The sequence below is a fragment of the Prenolepis imparis genome, unplaced genomic scaffold (assembly GCF_030444845.1).
Source record: "Prenolepis imparis isolate NDT839.2.m4 unplaced genomic scaffold, iyPreImpa1.0 SCAF_3, whole genome shotgun sequence".
In the NCBI taxonomy this organism is placed as follows: domain Eukaryota; kingdom Metazoa; phylum Arthropoda; class Insecta; order Hymenoptera; family Formicidae; genus Prenolepis; species Prenolepis imparis.
The window spans coordinates 12,951,807-12,977,748 of record NW_028141161.1 but is presented as its reverse complement, the minus strand read 5'-3'; the positions used below and the strand labels follow the sequence as shown (position 1 = coordinate 12,977,748).

General features: G+C 32.1%; 1 protein-coding gene across 1 annotated transcript in view; it reads right to left on the bottom strand.

The window, feature by feature from the left end:
• Positions 1-24,101, bottom strand: part of Zfh2 (Zn finger homeodomain 2) — a 386,236-nt gene extending 362,135 nt beyond the window's left edge. The window contains exon 1 of the mRNA XM_083034260.1: positions 23,945-24,101. The gene's annotated coding sequence lies outside the window, so the exon portion shown is untranslated. The remainder of the gene's footprint in view (positions 1-23,944) is intronic.
• Positions 24,102-25,942: the final 1,841 nt, after the last annotated feature.

Sequence of the window (25,942 nt, the reverse complement as noted above, 5' to 3'; positions counted from 1 at the left end):
TCATATCGAATACATACATAGTATTATAAAGTTATAATACTATAACTGCGTAGGAAGTGAACATTGCTATTAAAAGATTGCTAATAAGAGATATGCGAACAATACATATCTACTAAAAATATCATGCGTTTTACTATTTGCAAGAAAAAAATTATCGTTTCCAAGGTATCTTACATTTTTAACACAGAACTAAAAAAATATACATATATAATTATAAGTATATACTTTAGTTATAAATATAATAATTCATACATTGCGTATATAAAAAAATACTAGTTTTATTATTTATAAAATTTCGGTACAGTTGTGGAAAAAAATAACGAAAGAATTGTAAATAAAATATTCTCATAGCAAACAAGTACTGTCAGGTGTGTTAGTTTTCAATTACAACAAACCGAATCCACCGCGACAAGCTCGTCGGGTCAGAACCCCATTCCTCTCGGAGTGTTATCATCGATTTCAATTATACATATCGATCCGTGTGCATTCGACGTGCGCAGAGGTCTCTTTGTTCATTTCCACACGTCGAAAGAGTTCATCTCCGTAGACCTTTGCTACAATGACTTGAGGAGAGAGGAAAAAAAGAGCCGACAACACAACAGAGCCAACTGATACAATATTCATTTACTGCTGCGTGTGTCTATGCTTCATAATGTCACGGCGGAGGGCTCGAGGGGCATGATGGGGGCAAAAAGAGACAGAGAAAGAGAGTTGCATTCAAATGAAGGAATGCCAGGGGCGGTGGGATGGGGTGGGGTAGGTGGGACTCCAGGATGACACTTCTCGTAGGTGATTTATACCCGCTGGTCGAATGACCATCATCTCATGGAAAGATCTACAGGATCTTCGAGGCGCTTAGTTAGTCGCTGAACGAAGGATAGTTAGTCCCTACGATGGCGAGCATAGAGGGGAGGGAGAGGTAGTATACGACAGGGACTTAATGTATAATGGAGGCTTTATGTAATCAGAAACATATAATTCTCTACCGCGCATACTCTCGTTACTCCCACCCAAAATCATCGTTCGTTTAATCATCGACGTTCGATGTATTGTTATAAAATCAGCCAGTTAAATCAATGTTTCTAAAAAACGTTACGCAGACGAGAAAAATTATATCGGATTGTTCGCGGACGCGAATATAATAATTATTTGCGCCTGTGCTTTTGATATTAAACGAGAAAATAAAAATCGGATGTGGAGAACTATCGATTGTGCGGCATAAAATTACCTCTCCGGTGGACAAAGGTGCGAGGAACAAAAGCGTCCACAAGAGAGTGCGCTCCGAGAAAGAATTAACACAATGGCTCTCGCCAACTTTGATTGGTTAGTCGACTCGTGAAGTTAAGTGCATATTCCCCGAGGCAAACAATGTTAAAATAGCACAGAGACGCGGCAATAGGTCGAGATCGTGGCGCTAAGTTATCCCCCTTTCTTTCTGCGGGGTAAGTATGCGAACAAGTACTCGCATTAACTGTGTAAATAGCTATTTGTCTTACAAGTGGTTGGATAAGAATTAGTGTTTTAACGCCGGAGAGACACGAAAAGAAAAGAGCGGAAATGGCATCGCGAGTCTTAAGTATTTTCGAGTGGATTTTTACTACTTCTCTCTCTTTTACCCCTCTATCCATTTCCACTATTTTCTCGTAATGTTCCAAAAAATTGCTGCCGATATTTCTGCAAAACGAGATTTCAAGATATAACAACTATGTATGTATACGTTAATAACAATACCCGATCGCTTAATGCATTTTCAATTTTCATATATAACGCGATTGATTCATTGTTAAAACGCGATGAAACTCGAGAAATTAGCGAGAAATATCGAAACAATGAAATATCGAAACAATGTTTGAAACGACGGAAGTTATTACGCACAATATTCTACATTGTATCTGCGGCAATTTCACGCCAGTTCCACGCTTCCCTGATCAATCGTGGAACCTAACTAAATTACTGATGCTTTGGCGAAAGAGAATTTCAAGTATTCAATAAAATAATCATTTATATTTATGGAATAATAACAAACCACTCAACATTTCTTTTAAAAATAATTTTTTGAAAACTATAAAAGCAAAAAATTTAAGGCAAATTATATTGCAGCGAAAATCTTTCATTCGATTATACATGCATCAATCGCGATCTATCCAATATTCGAGACGAGATTATCGACATTTTGGTAGCTGTCTAATTGATCTAATGATTAATAGAACTACCCATAGATAATGTGAATTTTTAATAGTCAACCTATGCGCATAACTTTTTCCATCTGCTTTATTAATCGACGCGATGATGTCGATCGTTAATTATATCAACTACTTTGAATATCTATCTCATTTATTTAATGTCTGGAGGAATATATTTCACGGGCCACTGTAGAGAAATGAAACGATCATCTCTCTAAAAGATTGTCGGATAAATGCAAACTATTCTTTATATAAATTTTATATATGTTGTGTATCTTGATAATACAATACTTTTTGTTACAAAATGTATAATTATTTAATTAATCATTGCGTATAGAATATGCGACAGAAATTATGTGAATCTATTATTGGCAGAGTACTTGTTTCTCGAATTATAATAAAGTTACATAAAATATATATTTACACTTTAGCAATCTTTGATTCGTCTTTTCGCGCTTAAACGATTTAATAAAGTGTGTCGCGTCAATAACGCGAGGAAACAGCTGATTCGTAGTGCGGACAAATTTTGCGCTAGCTATAGAGTGAATCTCGAGATCATGACATCCTCGCGTGTTAAGGACAAAGAGTTTCAAAGAATATGACACACTCGTCGATGTGGAGAAACGCGAGTCGGGACTAACGAAGCTGCAGGCATATGTATACACAAAGTCGACATCGTGAGTTCACGAACCGCGAAGAAGAGGAGGAAGAATAAGAAGACGACAATGAAAACAGCATTGTGGAGAGGAGGAGAATAAAAGAGAGAAAAAGAGAGAGAGAGAGAGAGAGAGAGAGAGAGAGAGAGAGAGAGAGAGAGAGAGAGAGAGAGAGAGAGAGAGAGAGAGAGAGAGAGAGAGAGAGAGAGAGAGAGAGAGAGAGAGAGAGAGAGAGAGAGAGAGAGAGAGAGAGAGAGAGAGAGAGAGAGAGAGAGAGAGAGAGAGAGAGAGAGAGAGAGAGAGAGAGAGAGAGAGAGAGAGAGAGAGAGAGAGAGAGAGAGAGAGAGAGAGAGAGAGAGAGAGAGAGAGGAACCGGCGCCACTCTCTTCGAAACGGTGCCCCGGCTCTTCATGGTGTGCAGGCTCGCGCGCCAACTCGCGCGCGGGGGTAAACAGACGAAATTATATCGAAGAAAAATTACCTCGAGATAATAGTGATTAATGATCCGACCGGTGGGCGCGTGTGCGTGAAAACGGATACGTGTGCGTGCGCGTAGGTACACCGATGCCTGGTAAAATATGATGCTCGGTAAACTCTTTCTCTTTCTCTACACTTTCAGTCGCTATTCCATCCCCTTTTCCCTCTCGTTCCTTCAAATTTCCCCTATCGCGATTCCACTACGTCGTCCTACTGTCAAACTTTGGCGACACGGAGAAGCAGACGACCATCTTCTCTAATTAACACATTAAGACTAATCAGAGCTGGTCGGGTTATTCTTGTTCGGCGGGCCCACTTGCCTAGATTTAACGTCCCCGCCTAAATTAATTCTAATTATTTCTATGGCTCATACTTTGCGATTAATAACGTTTCGTGATAGAAGAAGACTTGACTTACTTCTTATTTATAAATTCTTTTTGCGAGGAGAAAATATACAATATAATTTTGCTTGCTTCTGCATAATAAAAAATGTATAGAAATATGTTTTTCTAAAATCTTAAATTAGATCACCTTTAAAATATAATAAATTACGTGATAAAATATTGTAACTTTTGCAATATTTATATTTATTATAATCCCAATTAATAAATGAAATAATTATCATATGGTATAATTTTATTTTTTAAACCAATAATATAACAATCTAATAAATAATTTCAATGTGATGATATCCATAAAAATATCCGTATTTTTTATTCGTCAATATATGTGTAAAATTAATTTTGACTTTGCGATTATTTGAGATACAATTATCGCAATATTTTTAATATAAATTTATTTATATTCGATTAATTAATCTGTCATAATTAAATATTTTTATTCATTTAATTTCTTAATTACTTAAATACACAGAAAGCATTTCCTCTTAGAATTTACTCTAAAAATCATGGTAATTGTGGGACAATATGGTATGGAAAGAATTTTATGAGAATTTTTCTGATTAATATTTATCACAATAAAAATAATAATATCTATTACAATAAAATACAAAATATGTTTAATTAATTTTACTATGCAGTTTAATAAAATTAATCATACATGTTTTATATTTTATTGTGATAGATATTATTTTTATTGTGATATTAATCAGAGAAATTCTCGTAAAATTTTTTCCATACCATATTGTCCCACGATTACCATGATTTTCAGGGTAAATTCTAAGAGAAAATTCTCTCAGTGTAAGATTGAATAAATTTTGAAAGTTTCATAATTTGATCAAGAAAGATTGCACGCGTGATTCAGTTTTTTTTGTTTAGATATTCTGCGGATTTGTCAATGACTGGTCCGCTGTCTCATCTCTCCTCTTAGGAAGGAGAGAAGACGCGGTGAGTGTAGTGGAAACTGGTTTAAATATTTTCTGGGCACGTGTTTTATATATACGTAGGTAAAGATATATCCGCGCTCCTCACCGGCACGCTCGAATGTATATAAGGCCCGCTTTGCTATCTCGGGTCAGATCTCGCCGGTGATCTTCAGCTCTCATTTTTTCGTACGGTCACTCCGCTATTATGCTCGTCCACGAGGGCCTCTCGGAAACACGTTTGTGTACAAAAGCCTCACCGGCTATTATTAATTATCGCGATACGGTACGCTTGCGAATGTAGGAGATTCGACATGGAGAAGATTCGCGATTTCGTGCAAAGCTGAGAAATTCCCTCGCGCGTATTGCAACACAAAAAAGATATCGAAAGACATTATGAGATAATGTATATTAATCCTTTCAGTATGATGTAATATATTAGTATTTGTAACCTAGTACTATCTCTTAATTTTTTTAAATTATGCAGGAGAGAATTATGTGATATTTTGATGCGATTATACATACGAAAAAAGAATTAGCTATGATAGCTAAATTTTAGCTGTCTCTATATTGCAACCTAAAATTTAGTTATCATGCCTAAATTTTAGCTATGGTAACTAATATTTTTTAGCTATAGTTTAACGGAGAATTCTATAGCTAAAAAATATTAGCAATTGTAGCTAAAATTTAGGCATAATAACTAAATTTCATGTGTAATATAGGGACAGTTTAAATTTTTAAAAATTATGCAGAAGAGAATCATGCTGATATTTTGATGCGATTATACACGAAAAAAAATTTGTTACCATAGCTAAATTTTAACTGTCCCTATATTACACATGAAATTTAGTTATCATGCCTAAATTTGAGCTTTGATAACTAATATTTTTTAGTTATAGTTTAATGGAGAATTCTATAGCTATAAAAAATATTAGCTATCATAGCTAAAATTTAGACATGATAATTAAATTTCATGTGTAATATAGGGACAGTTAAAATTTAGCTATGGTAGCTGATTTTTTTTCCGTGCACGAAATTTTAAGTGACACGTATTCGAAATAATGCCATATTATATCATTTTGTGACATAAAAATATGTTCACAATATAAAAGAATACATAAGATAAAAATACACAATACATAATAATACACAATATGAAAATACATAATAAACAATACACAATATAAAAATGCACAAAAATGCATAATATATAATAATAATGCACAATAATATGCACAATAATGACATTTTTGTCAAAATAATACTACAAATTAATAATTTCAATTAAAGTAATGATTTGTATTTTTATACAGCAGTACTTAGTTATAATAATTAATTTTTGTTTTGCGAATATATATTTATTTAATTCATTTAAGACTCAATCATTGATATGGTTTTAAAGAATATAAACATATTTATATTTAATTCATTAATTTGTTAAGATCAAATAATTATACTATTTATTTTCTAATTACTTAGCAAAGCAAATCTTGAAAATTAAGGAAGGAATAAACAAGAGAATCATTTTTAAATTGATTTACAATAAATTTATGTATGTACCATTGAATTTATATATGATTTAATTTAAGTAAAGATAAAAAACTCTATCATAAATATGTACAAACATTTCAGGAAATATTAAAGATCAGTATTTTTTCTCATTGTTTCTCTCTCTCGGTACGTTTCAAAAATAAATAACTTCGATATCTCACACATTTTCTGGGGTGTGTGAAGTTGGCACCCCTATGTTACGATATCATAGTTCTGTTAAGAGTTCTGAATTATTTAGAAGCTAAGGAAGAGTTCTTGATAGTTTTTATAAATAGTTCCGGTCATTATGATAATGAAAATTGACTTTGAAAAATGGGGGTGCCAACTTCACGATTTTTTTACACATCGAGTTCCAATAGTTCTGAGCTTAATTTTAAAACTCTTTTGAGTAGATCTATAGTTCCTGATACTTTTTTTAAAGAGTTCTGCAGTTTTTAGATAAAAAAAAAATTTTTAATGTTTTAAAATTTGATTTTAAGATACGATAGTTCTGGGATATTTCTATTATTATTTTATTGATTTCGAAGAGTTCTCTGCAATTAAAAATAATTTATATCCAAAAATGAAAAAATTCTACACTTTAAACGAAATTTCAAAAACCAGTTAAAGTAACACGTATCTTCTTACTCCGTCACCCGATTGCATTAACTCATAAGACTTTTCGTCAACACTCGTCGAGAACTGTTCAGAACTCCAGTCAGAACTAATCGGAACTCTGAAAAAATTTTCACATTTTCACAGTTCTCGACGAGTGTTGACGAAAAGTCTTATGGGTTAATGCGATCGGACCAACGGTTTGCAAGATGTCAGATATATGTAAACGGTTATTGAAAATTTTCCAAGTTTCGAGGTCGAAAATTTTTTCAGAGTTGTGACGAGTGTTGACGAAAAGTCTTATGAGTCAATGCAATCGGGTGACGGAGTAAGAAGATACGTGTTACTTTTAACTGGTTTTTGAAATTTCGTTTAGTGTAGAATTTTTTCATTTTTGGATATAAATTATTTTTAATTGCAGAGAACTCTTCGAAATCAATAAAATAATAATAGAAATATCCCAGAACTATCGTATCTTAAAATCAAATTTTAAAACATTAAAAATTTTTTTTTTATCTAAAAACTGCAGAACTCTTTAAAAAAAGTATCAGGAACTATAGATCTACTCAAAAGAGTTTTAAAATTAAGCTCAGAACTATTGGAACTCGATGTGTAAAAAAATCGTGAAGTTGGCACCCCCATTTTTCAAAGTCAATTTTCATTATCATAATGACCGGAACTATTTATAAAAACTATCAAGAACTCTTCCTTAGCTTCTAAATAATTCAGAACTCTTAACAGAACTATGATATCGTAACATAGGGGTGCCAACTTCACACACCCAGATTTTTGGATGCTGAAAACGATGCCGCAAGCCAATTTTTACTAGCACATCAGATTTCCGAAATAATTGAAGTTTAATATGCAAAAAACGGATTTTTTGTGATATTTGAGATTCTTTTGTAAAAAAGGTTAATGTTATCTGGAAAATCTGATAAGATGTTATGAATATATTGTTCATCCTATAAAATGCATTTTTTTTTATTTAGATATCTCACTTTTTAGCCATATATATTATAAAAAATTAAAGCTAAAAACTACTTTCCATATAAAGACGAGTGTCTCATATGAAAAATAGTTTCCAACTTTAATTTTTCATAACATGGCTAAAAAGTAAGACATCGAAATAAAAAATGCATTTAATAGGAGATAAACAATACATTCATATCTGATCAAAATGTTTAGGTAACGCTAACTTTTTTTTACGAAAAAACCTCAAATATCGCAAAAAAGCAGTTTTTTGCATAAAAAACTGCTCAATTATTTCGGAAACCTGACGTGCTAGTGAAAATTTATTTGCGGCATCGTTTTCAGCACTCAAAAAAGAACATTGTCTGATTTAAAATAATTTTTGGGTGCACACTAGTGTAATTAAAAATTTTTTTAAAAAGCGCGTTTAAAATTACGGAAAAAAACATAAATTCCTCCGTTCAAAAATAAAAAATATTAAAAAAAAAACGTGTCAACTTAACATTATTACGGTATCTAAATAGCGATCTTAAAATTTGGAAATAATTATGGCCACTAATGATTAAAATTTATTAAAAACTGAAAAAAATTGATATAAAATTATATATACTAAAACAACACAAGCGCTACTTCTTCCTCGCGCGCCTTTCCTCGATTTTATATAAAAATAAAAAAGAATGAAATTTTTATATAAAGTTTGTTTAAACTTGATTAATATTTTTTGAAAGAAATCAGCTAATTAAAGCGTTAATTTGCTAAATAAATTTTAAAATAAAAATATATTATAAAAATTAAAATAATAATGTTATAGTAATATAAGTCTGCGTTGTATAAGATCCGCGGCTAAAAAGTAACGATATTTAACATTTTTATAGGAGCCAAAAATTCATCGCTTGTATATTTCGATAGTACATTGCTTGCAGATTATTTTTATATCATAAACATATAAGCGTACAAATTTTTTTTATTTAATATACGTAATATAAGTCTGCGTTGTATAGGGTCCGCGGCTAAAAAGTATCGATATTTAATATTTTAAAAAAAGCCAAAAATTCATCGCTTGCATATTTCGATGCTATATTATTATTAGATTATTTTTATAAACACCATATAAACGTACAAATTCATTTATTTTATATACAAAATGTCTACTATATAAAGATACTTTGCAATCAATGTACTATTAACATATACAATGGATGATTTTTGGCTATTCTTAAAATATTAAATATCAATAATTTGTAGCCGCGGAATTTATATTTATTATATGAAAAAATTTGTACGCTATGTTTATGATATAAGAATAATCTGCAATCAATATACTATCAATATATACAAGCGATAAATTTTAGGCTATTTTTAAAATATTAAATATCAATCTCTTGTAACTACAAAGTATCGACAGTTTAAAAGGATATTAAATATTTTAAAAGGAGCCAAAAATTCATGGCTTGTATATTTTGATAATACACTATTTAAAAATTATTTTTATATCATAAACATATGAGCGTACAAATTCTCTTATTTAATATACGTAATATTGATCTGCGTTGTATAGCGTTCGCTACAAAGTATCGATATTAATTATTTTAAAGAGAGCCAAATATTCATCATTAGCATTAATAGTTATTGATAAAACTAGAAAAAACCGCATGGCTCTATCTATTATATTTTCCGAGATATCGATTTATTTCACTTTTTCCACTTTTACGTCGGGCCAGAAATTTAAAGTCGACCTGTCATACGAAAATTTGCGATAACTTTTTATATATTAATCTTAGCGCGTCGAGCATTAATAACTATTAGTAGAACTCGTGAGCTGCTACCCAAAATTGTCAACAAAACTATCGAAACATTAAAAAAATTTTTATTCATCGTCAAAAAATTTCTATCCCGATGAATAAAAATTTTTTAACAGTTCTGATAATTAGGCTTGGAGCATTAATAGTTATTGATAAAACAAGTAAAAACGTGGAAACCGCATGTCTCTACTTATTATAGTTTAAAAGATATCGATTTATTTCACTTTTACGAAATTTTCGTATGTCAGGTCGACTTTAAATTTCTGGCCCGACGTAAAAGTGGTAAAAGTGAAATAAATCGATATCTTTTAAACTATAATAAACATGCGGTTTCCACGTTTTTACTTGTTCTATCAATAACAATTAATGCTCCAAGCCTAATTATCTGAACTGTTAAAAATTATTTATTCCCCGGGACATAGATATTTTTCGACAATAAATAAAAAATTTTTTAACGTTTCTATAGTTATTTTAACAATTTTGGGTAGCACCGGACGACTTTTACCAATAACTATTAATGCTCGAAGCGCTGAGATTGTTATATAAAAAGTTATTGCAAACTTTCGTATGACAGCTCGAAAAATTTCTGTCCCGACGTAAAAGTGGTAAAAGTGAAATAAATCGATATCTTTTAAACTATAATAAACAGAGACATGCGGTTTCCACGTTTTTACTTGTTCTATCAATAACTATTAATTCTCCAAGCATGATTATCAGAACTGTTAAAAATTATTTATTCCCCGGAACATAGAAATTTTTGGACAATAAATAAAAATTTTTTTAGTGTTTCTATATTTTTTTTAACAATTTTGGGTAGCACCGGACGAGTTCTAACAATAACTATTAATGCTCGAAGCGCTGAGATTGTTATATAAAAAGTTATTGCAAACTTTCGTATGACAGGTCGAAAAATTTCTGGCCCGACGGAAAAGTGGTAAAAGTGAAATAAATCGATATCTTTTAAACTATAATAAACAGAGACATGCGGTTTCCACGTTTTTACTTGTTCTATCAATAACTATTAATTCTCCAAGCCTGATTATCAGAACTGTTAAAAATTATTTATTCCCCGGGACATAGAAATTTTTCGACAATAAATAAACATTTTTTTAATGTTTCTATAGTTATTTTAACAATTTTGGGTAGCACCGGACGAGTTCTACCAATAACTATTAATGCTCGAAGCGCTGAGATTGTTATATAAAAAGTTATTGCAAACTTTCGTATGACAGGTCGAAAAATTTCTGGCCCGACGTAAAAGTGGTAAAAGTGAAATAAATCGATATCTTTTAAACTATAATAAACAGAGACATGCGGTTTCCACGTTTTTACTTGTTCTATCAATAACTATTAATTCTCCAAGCCTGATTATCAGAACTGTTAAAAATTATTTATTCCCCGGAACATAGAAATTTTTCGACAATAAATAAAAATTTTTTTAGTGTTTCTATATTTTTTTTAACAATTTTGGGTAGCACCGGACGAGTTCTACCAATAACTATTAATGCTCGAAGCGCTGAGATTGTTATATAAAAAGTTATTGCAAACTTTCGTATGACAGGTCGAAAAATTTCTGGCCCGACGGAAAAGTGGTAAAAGTGAAATAAATCGATATCTTTTAAACTATAATAAACAGAGACATGCGGTTTCCACGTTTTTACTTGTTCTATCAATAATTATTAATTCTCCAAGCCTGATTATCAGAAATGTTAAAAATTATTTATTCCGGAACATTGAAATTTTTCGACAATAAATAAATATTTTTTTAGTGTTTCTATATTTTTTTTAACAATTTTGGGTAGCACCGGACGAGTTCTACCAATAACTATTAATGCTCGAAGCGCTGAGATTGTTATATAAAAAGTTATTGCAAACTTTCGTATGACAGGTCGAAAAATTTCTGGCCCGACGGAAAAGTGGTAAAAGTGAAATAAATCGATATCTTTTAAACTATAATAAATAGAGACATGCGGTTTTCACGTTTTTACTTGTTCTATTAATAATTATTAATTCTCCAAGCCTGATTATCAGAACTGCTAAAAATTATTTATTCCCCGGGACATAGAAATTTATCGACAATAAATAAAAATTGTTCTAATGTTTCTATAGTTATTTTAACAATTTTGGGTAGCACCGGACGAGTTCTACCAATAACTATTAATTCTCGAAGCGCTAGGATTAATATATAAAAAGTTATTGCAAACTTTCGTATGACAGCTCGAAAAATTTCTGGCCCGACGTAAAAGTGGTAAAAGTGAAATAAATCGATATCTTTTAAACTATAATAAACAGAGACATGCGGTTTCCACGTTTTTACTTGTTCTATCAATAACTATTAATTCTCCAAGCCTGATTATCAGAACTGTTAAAAATTATTTATTCCCCGGAACATAGAAATTTTTCGACAATAAATAAATATTTTTTTAGTGTTTCTATATTTTTTTTAACAATTTTGGGTAGCACCGGACGAGTTCTACCAATAACTATTAATGCTCGAAGCGCTGAGATTGTTATATAAAAAGTTATTGCAAACTTTCGTATGACAGGTCGAAAAATTTCTGGCCCGACGGAAAAGTGGTAAAAGTGAAATAAATCGATATCTTTTAAACTATAATAAACAGAGACATGCGGTTTCCACGTTTTTACTTGTTCTATCAATAACTATTAATTCTCCAAGCCTGATTATCAGAACTGTTAAAAATTATTTATTCCCCGGGACATAGAAATTTTTCGACAATAAATAAACATTTTTTTAATGTTTCTATAGTTATTTTAACAATTTTGGGTAGCACCGGACGAGTTCTACCAATAACTATTAATGCTCGAAGCGCTGAGATTGTTATATAAAAAGTTATTGCAAACTTTCGTATGACAGGTCGAAAAATTTCTGGCCCGACGTAAAAGTGGTAAAAGTGAAATAAATCGATATCTTTTAAACTATAATAAACAGAGACATGCGGTTTCCACGTTTTTACTTGTTCTATCAATAACTATTAATTCTCCAAGCCTGATTATCAGAACTGTTAAAAATTATTTATTCCCCGGAACATAGAAATTTTTCGACAATAAATAAAAATTTTTTTAGTGTTTCTATATTTTTTTTAACAATTTTGGGTAGCACCGGACGAGTTCTACCAATAACTATTAATGCTCGAAGCGCTGAGATTGTTATATAAAAAGTTATTGCAAACTTTCGTATGACAGGTCGAAAAATTTCTGGCCCGACGGAAAAGTGGTAAAAGTGAAATAAATCGATATCTTTTAAACTATAATAAACAGAGACATGCGGTTTCCACGTTTTTACTTGTTCTATCAATAATTATTAATTCTCCAAGCCTGATTATCAGAAATGTTAAAAATTATTTATTCCGGAACATTGAAATTTTTCGACAATAAATAAATATTTTTTTAGTGTTTCTATATTTTTTTTAACAATTTTGGGTAGCACCGGACGAGTTCTACCAATAACTATTAATGCTCGAAGCGCTGAGATTGTTATATAAAAAGTTATTGCAAACTTTCGTATGACAGGTCGAAAAATTTCTGGCCCGACGGAAAAGTGGTAAAAGTGAAATAAATCGATATCTTTTAAACTATAATAAATAGAGACATGCGGTTTTCACGTTTTTACTTGTTCTATTAATAATTATTAATTCTCCAAGCCTGATTATCAGAACTGCTAAAAATTATTTATTCCCCGGGACATAGAAATTTATCGACAATAAATAAAAATTGTTCTAATGTTTCTATAGTTATTTTAACAATTTTGGGTAGCACCGGACGAGTTCTACCAATAACTATTAATTCTCGAAGCGCTAGGATTAATATATAAAAAGTTATTGCAAACTTTCGTATGACAGCTCGAAAAATTTCTGGCCCGACGTAAAAGTGGTAAAAGTGAAATAAATCGATATCTTTTAAACTATAATAAACAGAGACATGCGGTTTCCACGTTTTTACTTGTTCTATCAATAACTATTAATTCTCCAAGCCTGATTATCAGAACTGTTAAAAATTATTTATTCCCCGGAACATAGAAATTTTTCGACAATAAATAAATATTTTTTTAGTGTTTCTATATTTTTTTTAACAATTTTGGGTAGCACCGGACGAGTTCTACCAATAACTATTAATGCTCGAAGCGCTGAGATTGTTATATAAAAAGTTATTGCAAACTTTCGTATGACAGGTCGAAAAATTTCTGGCCCGACGGAAAAGTGGTAAAAGTGAAATAAATCGATATCTTTTAAACTATAATAAACAGAGACATGCGGTTTCCACGTTTTTACTTGTTCTATCAATAACTATTAATTCTCCAAGCCTGATTATCAGAACTGTTAAAAATTATTTATTCCCCGGAACATAGAAATTTTTCGACAATAAATAAAAATTTTTTTAGTGTTTCTATATTTTTTTTAACAATTTTGGGTAGCACCGGACGAGTTCTACCAATAACTATTAATGCTCGAAGCGCTGAGATTGTTATATAAAAAGTTATTGCAAACTTTCGTATGACAGGTCGAAAAATTTCTGGCCCGACGGAAAAGTGGTAAAAGTGAAATAAATCGATATCTTTTAAACTATAATAAACAGAGACATGCGGTTTCCACGTTTTTACTTGTTCTATCAATAATTATTAATTCTCCAAGCCTGATTATCAGAAATGTTAAAAATTATTTATTCCGGAACATTGAAATTTTTCGACAATAAATAAATATTTTTTTAGTGTTTCTATATTTTTTTTAACAATTTTGGGTAGCACCGGACGAGTTCTACCAATAACTATTAATGCTCGAAGCGCTGAGATTGTTATATAAAAAGTTATTGCAAACTTTCGTATGACAGGTCGAAAAATTTCTGGCCCGACGGAAAAGTGGTAAAAGTGAAATAAATCGATATCTTTTAAACTATAATAAATAGAGACATGCGGTTTTCACGTTTTTACTTGTTCTATTAATAATTATTAATTCTCCAAGCCTGATTATCAGAACTGCTAAAAATTATTTATTCCCCGGGACATAGAAATTTATCGACAATAAATAAAAATTGTTCTAATGTTTCTATAGTTATTTTAACAATTTTGGGTAGCACCGGACGAGTTCTACCAATAACTATTAATTCTCGAAGCGCTAGGATTAATATATAAAAAGTTATTGCAAACTTTCGTATGACAGCTCGAAAAATTTCTGGCCCGACGTAAAAGTGGTAAAAGTGAAATAAATCGATATCTTTTAAACTATAATAAACAGAGACATGCGGTTTCCACGTTTTTACTTGTTCTATCAATAACTATTAATTCTCCAAGCCTGATTATCAGAACTGTTAAAAATTATTTATTCCCCGGAACATAGAAATTTTTCGACAATAAATAAATATTTTTTTAGTGTTTCTATATTTTTTTTAACAATTTTGGGTAGCACCGGACGAGTTCTACCAATAACTATTAATGCTCGAAGCGCTGAGATTGTTATATAAAAAGTTATTGCAAACTTTCGTATGACAGGTCGAAAAATTTCTGGCCCGACGGAAAAGTGGTAAAAGTGAAATAAATCGATATCTTTTAAACTATAATAAACAGAGACATGCGGTTTCCACGTTTTTACTTGTTCTATCAATAACTATTAATTCTCCAAGCCTGATTATCAGAACTGTTAAAAATTATTTATTCCCCGGGACATAGAAATTTTTCGACAATAAATAAACATTTTTTTAATGTTTCTATAGTTATTTTAACAATTTTGGGTAGCACCGGACGAGTTCTACCAATAACTATTAATGCTCGAAGCGCTGAGATTGTTATATAAAAAGTTATTGCAAACTTTCGTATGACAGGTCGAAAAATTTCTGGCCCGACGTAAAAGTGGTAAAAGTGAAATAAATCGATATCTTTTAAACTATAATAAACAGAGACATGCGGTTTCCACGTTTTTACTTGTTCTATCAATAACTATTAATTCTCCAAGCCTGATTATCAGAACTGTTAAAAATTATTTATTCCCCGGAACATAGAAATTTTTCGACAATAAATAAAAATTTTTTTAGTGTTTCTATATTTTTTTTAACAATTTTGGGTAGCACCGGACGAGTTCTACCAATAACTATTAATGCTCGAAGCGCTGAGATTGTTATATAAAAAGTTATTGCAAACTTTCGTATGACAGGTCGAAAAATTTCTGGCCCGACGGAAAAGTGGTAAAAGTGAAATAAATCGATATCTTTTAAACTATAATAAACAGAGACATGCGGTTTCCACGTTTTTACTTGTTCTATCAATAATTATTAATTCTCCAAGCCTGATTATCAGAAATGTTAAAAATTATTTATTCCGGAACATTGAAATTTTTCGACAATAAATAAATATTTTTTTAGTGTTTCTATATTTTTTTTAACAATTTTGGGTAGCACCGGACGAGTTCTACCAATAACTATTAATGCTCGAAGCGCTGAGATTGTTATATAAAAAGTTATTGCAAACTTTCGTATGACAGGTCGAAAAATTTCTGGCCCGACGGAAAAGTGGTAAAAGTGAAATAAATCGATATCTTTTAAACTATAATAAATAGAGACATGCGGTTTTCACGTTTTTACTTGTTCTATTAATAATTATTAATTCTCCAAGCCTGATTATCAGAACTGCTAAAAATTATTTATTCCCCGGGACATAGAAATTTATCGACAATAAATAAAAATTGTTCTAATGTTTCTATAGTTATTTTAACAATTTTGGGTAGCACCGGACGAGTTCTACCAATAACTATTAATTCTCGAAGCGCTAGGATTAATATATAAAAAGTTATTGCAAACTTTCGTATGACAGCTCGAAAAATTTCTGGCCCGACGTAAAAGTGGTAAAAGTGAAATAAATCGATATCTTTTAAACTATAATAAACAGAGACATGCGGTTTCCACGTTTTTACTTGTTCTATCAATAACTATTAATTCTCCAAGCCTGATTATCAGAACTGTTAAAAATTATTTATTCCCCGGAACATAGAAATTTTTCGACAATAAATAAATATTTTTTTAGTGTTTCTATATTTTTTTTAACAATTTTGGGTAGCACCGGACGAGTTCTACCAATAACTATTAATGCTCGAAGCGCTGAGATTGTTATATAAAAAGTTATTGCAAACTTTCGTATGACAGGTCGAAAAATTTCTGGCCCGACGGAAAAGTGGTAAAAGTGAAATAAATCGATATCTTTTAAACTATAATAAACAGAGACATGCGGTTTCCACGTTTTTACTTGTTCTATCAATAACTATTAATTCTCCAAGCCTGATTATCAGAACTGTTAAAAATTATTTATTCCCCGGAACATAGAAATTTTTCGACAATAAATAAAAATTTTTTTAGTGTTTCTATATTTTTTTTAACAATTTTGGGTAGCACCGGACGAGTTCTACCAATAACTATTAATGCTCGAAGCGCTGAGATTGTTATATAAAAAGTTATTGCAAACTTTCGTATGACAGGTCGAAAAATTTCTGGCCCGACGGAAAAGTGGTAAAAGTGAAATAAATCGATATCTTTTAAACTATAATAAACAGAGACATGCGGTTTCCACGTTTTTACTTGTTCTATCAATAATTATTAATTCTCCAAGCCTGATTATCAGAAATGTTAAAAATTATTTATTCCGGAACATTGAAATTTTTCGACAATAAATAAATATTTTTTTAGTGTTTCTATATTTTTTTTAACAATTTTGGGTAGCACCGGACGAGTTCTACCAATAACTATTAATGCTCGAAGCGCTGAGATTGTTATATAAAAAGTTATTGCAAACTTTCGTATGACAGGTCGAAAAATTTCTGGCCCGACGGAAAAGTGGTAAAAGTGAAATAAATCGATATCTTTTAAACTATAATAAATAGAGACATGCGGTTTTCACGTTTTTACTTGTTCTATTAATAATTATTAATTCTCCAAGCCTGATTATCAGAACTGCTAAAAATTATTTATTCCCCGGGACATAGAAATTTATCGACAATAAATAAAAATTGTTCTAATGTTTCTATAGTTATTTTAACAATTTTGGGTAGCACCGGACGAGTTCTACCAATAACTATTAATTCTCGAAGCGCTAGGATTAATATATAAAAAGTTATTGCAAACTTTCGTATGACAGCTCGAAAAATTTCTGGCCCGACGTAAAAGTGGTAAAAGTGAAATAAATCGATATCTTTTAAACTATAATAAACAGAGACATGCGGTTTCCACGTTTTTACTTGTTCTATCAATAACTATTAATTCTCCAAGCCTGATTATCAGAACTGTTAAAAATTATTTATTCCCCGGAACATAGAAATTTTTCGACAATAAATAAATATTTTTTTAGTGTTTCTATATTTTTTTTAACAATTTTGGGTAGCACCGGACGAGTTCTACCAATAACTATTAATGCTCGAAGCGCTGAGATTGTTATATAAAAAGTTATTGCAAACTTTCGTATGACAGGTCGAAAAATTTCTGGCCCGACGGAAAAGTGGTAAAAGTGAAATAAATCGATATCTTTTAAACTATAATAAACAGAGACATGCGGTTTCCACGTTTTTACTTGTTCTATCAATAACTATTAATTCTCCAAGCCTGATTATCAGAAATGTTAAAAATTATTTATTCCCCGGAACATTGAAATTTTTCGACAATAAATAAATATTTTTTTAGTGTTTCTATATTTTTTTTAACAATTTTGGGTAGCACCGGACGAGTTCTAACAATAACTATTAATGCTCGAAGCGCTGAGATTGTTATATAAAAAGTTATTGCAAACTTTCGTATGACAGGTCGAAAAATTTCTGGCCCGACGGAAAAGTGGTAAAAGTGAAATAAATCGATATCTTTTAAACTATAATAAACAGAGACATGCGGTTTCCACGTTTTTACTTGTTCTATCAATAATTATTAATTCTCCAAGCCTGATTATCAGAACTGTTAAAAATTATTTATTCCCCGGAACATAGAAATTTTTCGACAATAAATAAAAATTTTTTTAGTGTTTCTATATTTTTTTTAACAATTTTGGGTAGCACCGGACGAGTTCTACCAATAACTATTAATGCTCGAAGCGCTGAGATTGTTATATAAAAAGTTATTGCAAACTTTCGTATGACAGGTCGAAAAATTTCTGGCCCGACGGAAAAGTGGTAAAAGTGAAATAAATCGATATCTTTTAAACTATAATAAACAGAGACATGCGGTTTCCACGTTTTTACTTGTTCTATCAATAATTATTAATTCTCCAAGCCTGATTATCAGAAATGTTAAAAATTATTTATTCCCCGGAACATTGAAATTTTTCGACAATAAATAAATATTTTTTTAGTGTTTCTATATTTTTTTTAACAATTTTGGGTAGCACCGGACGAGTTCTAACAATAACTATTAATGCTCGAAGCGCTGAGATTGTTATATAAAAAGTTATTGCAAACTTTCGTATGACAGGTCGAAAAATTTCTGGCCCGACGGAAAAGTGGTAAAAGTGAAATAAATCGATATCTTTTAAACTATAATAAACAGAGACATGCGGTTTCCACGTTTTTACTTGTTCTATCAATAACTATTAATTCTCCAAGCCTGATTATCAGAACTGTTAAAAATTATTTATTCCCCGGAACATAGAAATTTTTCGACAATAAATAAAAATTTTTTTAGTGTTTCTATATTTTTTTTAACAATTTTGGGTAGCACCGGACGAGTTCTACCAATAACTATTAATGCTCGAAGCGCTGAGATTGTTATATAAAAAGTTATTGCAAACTTTCGTATGACAGGTCGAAAAATTTCTGGCCCGACGGAAAAGTGGTAAAAGTGAAATAAATCGATATCTTTTAAACTATAATAAACAGAGACATGCGGTTTCCACGTTTTTACTTGTTCTATCAATAACTATTAATTCTCCAAGCCTGATTATCAGAACTGTTAAAAATTATTTATTCCCCGGAACATAGAAATTTTTCGACAATAAATAAAAATTTTTTTAGTGTTTCTATATTTTTTTTAACAATTTTGGGTAGCACCGGACGAGTTCTACCAATAACTATTAATGCTCGAAGCGCTGAGATTGTTATATAAAAAGTTATTGCAAACTTTCGTATGACAGCTCGAAAAATTTCTGGCCCGACGTAAAAGTGGTAAAAGTGAAATAAATCGATATCTTTTAAACTATAATAAACAGAGACATGCGGTTTCCACGATTTTACTTGTTCTATTAATAACTATTAATTCTCCACGCCTGATTATCAGAACTGTTAAAAATTATTTATTCCCCGGGACATAGAAATTTTTCGACAATAAATAAAAATTTTTTTAATGTTTCTATAGTTATTTTAACAATTTTGGGTAGCACCGGACGAGTTCTACCAATAACTATTAATTCTCGAAGCGCTAGGATTAATATATAAAAAGTTATTGCAAACTTTCGTATGACAGCTCGAAAAATTTCTGGCCCGACGTAGAAGTGGTAAAAGTGAATAAAAAAGTGATTAAAATTATATTATATTTTTATATTATAATTAAGATATAACAAAAAGTTACGCATTCCTGATTATAAATTTAAAAAAGTGTCTTCTTTTAAACTTCGTGCTTAAAATATTTTTAAAAATCAACAAAAAAAAACATTTTTAATAAAAATTTCTTATATATAAACTTGAACACACACAAAATAGAAATAAAATTCGATTAGATCTGAACAAATTAAAAATTAAATATTAATGATTTCATATAAATTATAATATTTAATAAAATATATTTTAAAAAAACGACATAACATTATTTTTACTTTTCAAAACGTTTTAATTTTATCTGGGTTATTATTAGTTTATGCTTGTGGATTAATGTAGAATGTAGATCAATGCTAAGTAATGTGTAATTCCAGAAAAAATGTACATGTCGATACATGTACTGCGACAGTAAGACACTCCTCGGAATAACATTATTACCTTATCGTTTCAAATTTCGTTGCTTGAATATCCAGTGCAAACAAGGACACAGTGTGTCCAGCTAATTGTTATCATCTCGAAACATTATGAAAACTATTTATGATTTAATAAAATAATTTTGTCATATTCTATCTCGCATTTTTCTTTGATCATTATATATATATATAATAAATAAAAATCAATATATAACGGCTTTTTATTATTATAATAAATAAATTATTTACCATATGGTTGCTTTGCCGTTGCCCGATGCCACCCCGGGCCTCCTCCTCGTAGAAGTTTCGAAACACTCACGTTCACAACACAAACACTTTGTTCCGTTTGTGACGCGCGGCGACGCCCGGGTTTTAGCTATCACATTTTTGACGCGTTTCGGTAAAACGCGAGACTCGCGAGAGCTTATTCGCGCACGAAAACCGAAGCTCCGTTTTCGCGTCGCCGCTTTTTTTCAAGGCTCATTTATCGGAGGGCCTTATCGAACGAAGATGATCAAAATGGCGACTTCGCCGCGACGCACATAAGTCACCGAAAGATGCAAGCGAGACGAACATTGAGCGAGATTCACGGCCGACGAGATCAATCTCGCGCTTGCGATCGCGATTACGATATTGGTACGCGCGACGTGATCATATTTATACGATAATTAACCACCAAAGACACTAATTAACACACACTCGCGGACCGGACCGGCAATGAGCGCGCGACCGTTAATCACGAAGTGGAAAGTACCACGAGAACGTAGCAGCGCTTGTCGAACGAAAATGGCGACTTCGCCGCGACGCACTCAGAAGTCGCCGAAGGACGCAAGCGAGACGAATATTGAGCGAGATTTACGACCAACGAGATCATTCTCGCGCTTGCGAGCGCGATTACGATGTTGGTACGCGCGACGTGATCATATTTATACGATAATTAACCACTAAAGATACTAATTAATACATTCGTTCTTTCGCGGAACGACAAGAAGCGCGCGACCTTAATCACGAACAACCGACGAGCAGCAATGGAGCTAGACTGACGCCTGCCAGTTTCGGAACGCGCAACGACACGTCGCGCCACGTCGTAGTGGTGGGGGTATGTAGAGGTCGCGACGTGGGAGCTCGGCGAATCACATCGCGACTACATACCCCCACCCCCCACCACTACGCGGTGGCGTGACTTCGTTGCGCGTTCCGAACCTGGCAGTGCCAGTCTAAATCCAGTGCTGTTCCTCGGTTGTTCGTGGCCAACGGTCGCGTGCTTATTGTCGGTCCGCGAAAGGACGGGTGTATTAATTAGCGTCTTTGACGATTAATTATCGTATAAATCCGATCGCGTCGCACGTACCGACATCGTAATCGCGATCGCACACTCGAGATTGATATCCTCGGCCATGAATTTCGCTCAATATTCGTCTCGCTTGCGTTCTTGAGCGACTTCAGTACGTCGCGGCGAAGTCGCCATCTTGATCATCTTCGTTCGATAAGGCCCTCCGATAAATGAGCCTTGAAAAAAAGCGGCGACGCGAAAACGGAGCTTCGGTTTTCGTGCGCGAATAAGCTCTCGTGAGTCTCGCGTTTTACCGAAACGCGTCAAAAATGTGATAGCTAAAACCCGGGCGTCGCCGCGCGTCGCAAACGGAAAAAAGTAACGCGAGTGCAAGTGTTTCGAAACTTGTACGAGGAGGCCCGGGGAGGCATCGGGCAACAAAGGAGCAACCGTGAGGTGAGTAAATTTTAATTGTTTAATAGTTACATAGTTCTTGATTATTTTTGAAAGAGTTGTGCAATTTTTATAGAGATAAAAAAAGGGTGTGTGAAGTTGGCACCCCTATGTTACGATATCATAGTTCTGTTAAGAGTTCTGAATTATTTAGAAGCTAAGGAAGAGTTCTTGATAGTTTTTATAAATAGTTCCGGTCATTATGATAATGAAAATTGACTTTGAAAAATGGGGGTGCCAACTTCACGATTTTTTTACACATCGAGTTCCAATAGTTCTGAGCTTAATTTTAAAACTCTTTTGAGTAGATCTATAGTTCCTGATACTTTTTTTAAAGAGTTCTACAGTTTTTAGATTAAAAAAAAATACTTAAAGAAATATTAAAAATTGTAGAAAATTTTATTTTAAGATACGATAGTTCTGGGATATTTCTATTATTATTTTATTGATTTCGAAGAGTTCTCTGCAATTAAAAATAATTTATATCCAAAAATGAAAAAATTCTACACTTTAAACGAAATTTCAAAAACCAGTTAAAAATAACACGTATCTTCTTACTCCGTCACCCGATTGCATTAACTCATAAGACTTTTCGTCAACACTCGTCGAGAACTGTGAAAATGTGAAAATTTTTTCAGAGTTCCGATTAGTTCTGACTGGAGTTCTGAACAGTTCTCGACGAGTGTTGACGAAAAGTCTTATGAGTTAATGCAATCGGGTGACGGAGTAAGAAGATACGTGTTATTTTTAACTGGTTTTTGAAATTTCGTTTAAAGTGTAGAATTTTTTCATTTTTGGATATAAATTATTTTTAATTGCAGAGAACTCTTCGAAATCAATAAAATAATAATAGAAATATCCCAGAACTATCGTATCTTAAAATCAAATTTTAAAACATTAAAAATTTTTTTTTAAGTATTTTTTTTTTATCTAAAAACTGCAGAACTCTTTAAAAAAAGTATCAGGAACTATAGATCTACTCAAAAGAGTTTTAAAATTAAGCTCAGAACTATTGGAACTCGATGTGTAAAAAAATCGTGAAGTTGGCACCCCCATTTTTCAAAGTCAAATTTCATTATCATAATGACCGGAACTATTTATAAAAACTATCAAGAACTCTTCCTTAGCTTCTAAATAATTCAGAACTCTTAACAGAACTATGATATCGTAACATAGGGGTGCCAACTTCACACACCCCATTTTCTGCTGTATTTATATTTGTTACACATCTGTAACAATATTGTTAAAAAAAAAAAGAGTACTCACCTTTCGTTGTTATAATAATTAATTTTTGTTTTGCGAATATATATTTATTTAATTCATTTAAGACTCAATCATTGATATGGTTTTAAAGAATATAAACATATTTATATTTAATTCATTAATTTGTTAAGATCAAATAATTATACTATTTATTTTCTAATTACTTAGCAAAGCAAATCTTGAAAATTAAGAAAGGAATAAACAAGAGAATGTTTAAGAGAATCTTTTTCAAATTGATTTACAATAAACTTATGTATGTACCATTGAATTTATATATGATTTAATTTAAGTAAAGATAAAAAAACTCTATCATAAATATGTACAAACATTTCAGGAAATATTAAAGATCAGTATTTTTTCTCATTGTTTCTCTCTCTCGGTACGTTTCAAAAATAAATAACTTCGATATCTCACACATTTTCTGCTGTATTTATATCTGTTACACATCTGTAACAATATTGTTAAAAAAAAAAAGAGTACTCACTCTTCGTTGTTAGACAGGAGCAGCAATTTTTTTCGCAGGATTCGACGACGCAGCAACCTTCGTCGCCAAGTTCGTGTCTCTCACTCGTATACGTTGGCACGATTATATCGAAGTTAATTAGGTTAAATGTGCGATCGTCACTCGAGTACCGATTAAATTTAATCACGATCGCGTTTAATATTCCGCAGGTAATTGAAACAATTTGACTATATTGTCACAATTAATATGTTATTTGCACTGAACTTTCGCGCGACAATTACGATAAAATCACGCACGATTTTACATTCCCAACGATTTTTATACATTATTTCATAATACGTATTCGCGGAGATAAAAACAATATCAGATATCAATAATAAGTACACCGTGAAACGCACGATCCATAATCGAGTAGTTAACCTCAATTGCGTTAACCAAGCGTTCCGTCTATATTATAGAATTGCGATTTATATTTATATCAATAGAGAAGTTACAAATAAAGAACGATATGATGTATTCAGTGATAAAGATTAATTAGTCCGACTAAAAGGAATAAAACAAGGACGCTCACAAATTAGAAACAATGGCGAAACCACGGTCGAAACTGCGATTAATAAGTCACGAAACCGAGAGAGACGAGGAGAGAGTCCTCTCTCTCTCTCTCTCTCTCTCTCTCTCTCTTTCGTCAAGTGGACCATAAAATCTACCCGTGATTGAGAACGTAATATTGCGGTGTGTGTTTTTACTCTCGACACAGACGTACACGAGTTGGAGATAGTTGGTACCTGAAAACAATTCGTTATGAGTTTTTTTTTTGAATGCCATTGTTGTGGTATTACGGTACTTGCTGTATAAACATGTTTACATACCGGCGACAGACTCGTGCGCGAGCGATGCACCTCTGGGGACGAATATCTCGCCGATTGACAAGGCACACGACGATCTGGCGAGGTTCGAGCACCGAAATTACGCGAAACCGCATAGGGGAATCTCGAAACGCGATCAAACCACCGGACGACTCGCAAAAAAGGACACAATTGATCCTTTTATCACGGACTGACGAACGCGACTTTCCGCACTCGAAGTCGCCGGCAACGGAAATCAACTACGTCACAGTATAACTAACTAGATACTGTCGCGATACAGTGCGCGCCATCTCTGACGTAACGGCCAACTAAAGTCACTAGCAGGACGCGCGACGCCAGCTTACCTATTTACCACGGACGCGATTAAGAGAATAGTTTCGATGTAATTAGTGATATATATCATTTCGATCAAACTCTGATTAGAGTTTTAGAGTTAATCAACGTTTGATACTCAATAGGAGAATCTGTTCTATATAAAACAAGTATCTCTTATTAGATATTAAACGTCGATTAAATTAATCCAAGTTCACAGTCGCGAATTTTCATTCTCACCAAAATAACCTAACCAAGTAGAGTTAAAGTTGCAAGTTGCAATTAGATAAACCGATGGTTAATATTAGCAGGTTAGCCAACCCCAAACATGCATGTCTATGAATGTCAGGCGTACTTTCATATCTGTATGTTGACTAACCTGCTATAATTTAAAGCATCGGTTTATTCTAACCGTACGTGCGGTGAAATTGGCGCTCAGAAAAGCTGCTCGCGACGTTAATTACAATTAAATCAACGAACAAGGTGAGCGGTCATATTTTTATATAGAATTAATTAGCCAATACTAGTACATAAGAAGTTCGTGAAGAGAGAATGAGAATATCGTATTATTTAATGGTAAACATAATCGACCTTGAACTTTATTTGCAGTTGCATAAATCATATCGATATACTCTATTGCACACATAAATTATAATTTAATTGCTAAATATGAGATAAGATATGAATTTGAAGCATAAAATGTGTAAATCATTACGCATGTTATAAAAAAAATTGGTTATGTCTTCTAATTACAATTTTCTGTGAATGCAGTGGTTCCTGTCCATGCAAGGGCACAATTTCGACAATGATTTCGATGGACCAGCGATCACAGGAAGCTGTT